Raw genomic sequence first — 1,475 nt, 5'->3', positions numbered from 1 at the left:
TAGAGCATAAGATTCCTGGAATTCATATTAAAAATTTTGAATCCTTATTTTTCTCTTCTCTAAATAATTTTCGAAAAATATAAAATAAAAATCCAAAAAAATTAGAAAATCATAAAAATCAAAAATATTTTTTTTTGTGTTTCTTGTTTGAGTCAATGTGTCATGTTATAAGTTTGGTGTCAATTGCATGTGCATCTTGCATTTTTTCGAAAATTTTCATGCATTCATAATGTTCTTCATGATCTTCAAGTTGTTCTTGGTAAGTCTTCTTGTTTGATCTTTGCATTTGCATGTTTTGTGTCTTTTCTTATTTTTCATATGCATTCTTGAATTCGTAGTGTCTAAGCATTAAAGAATTCTAAGTTTGGTGTCTTGCATGTTTTCCTTGCATTAAAAATTTTTCAAAAATATGTTCTTGATGTTCATCTTGATATTCAAAGTGTTCTTGGTGTTCATCTTGACATTCATAGCATTCTTGTATGCATTCATTGTTTTAATCTAAAAATTTCATGCATTGCATCATTTTTCTTGTTTTTCTCTCTCATTATTAAAAATTCAAAAATAAAAAAAAAATCTTTCCCTCTTTTCTCTCATAATTTCGAAAATTAGATTTGACTTTTTTAAAAATTTTTAAAATCTAGTTGTTTTTATGAGTCAAATCAAATTTTCAATTTAAAAATCTTATTTTTTTCAAAATCTTTTTCAAAAATCAAATCTTTTTCATTTTTCTTAGTTATTTTCGAAAATTCTAAAAATATTTTTCAAAAATCTTTTTCTTATTTTTATACCAAATTTTCGAAAATAACAATAACAATTAATGTTTTGATTCAAAAATTTCAAGTTTGTTACTTGCTTGTTAAGAAAGATTCAAACTTTAAGTTCTAGAATCATATCTTGTGATTTCTTGTGAATCAAGTCATTAATTGTGATTTTAAAAATTCAAATCTTTTTCAAAAACTAATTTCTATGATATCTTTTCAAAAATATCTTCTTATCTTATCTTTTTTCAAAAAAATTTGATTTCAAAATATCTTCTCTAACTTCCCAACTCCTTATCTTTTCAAAATTGATTTTTGTTTCAACTAACTAACTAACTTTTTGTCTGTTTTTTACCTTTTTCAAAACCACCTAACTAACTCTCTCTCTCTATTTTTGAAAATATCTTCCCCCTTTTTCAAAAATTTCTTTTTAATTAACTAATTATTTTATTTTTATTTTGAATTTTCGAAAAAACTACTAACCTTTTTCAAAAACTATTTTCAAAAATCACTAACTCTTTTTCAAAAAATTATTTTCGAAATTTTCCCTCTCTCATCTTATTCTATTTATTTATTCATCTACTAACATCTCTCCCTCACCCACCAAAAATACGAACCCTCTCTCTCTTTCTGAGTTCATATTTTTCTCTTCTTCTTTTCTTCTACTAACAATAAGGAACCTCTTTACTATGACATAGAGGATTCCTCTTCTTTTCT

This window comes from Arachis ipaensis, chromosome B06 (assembly GCF_000816755.2).
Source record: "Arachis ipaensis cultivar K30076 chromosome B06, Araip1.1, whole genome shotgun sequence".
Taxonomy (NCBI): Eukaryota; Viridiplantae; Streptophyta; class Magnoliopsida; order Fabales; family Fabaceae; genus Arachis; species Arachis ipaensis.
The sequence above is the reverse complement of the archived record's forward strand: the minus strand, read 5'-3'. Positions refer to the sequence as shown.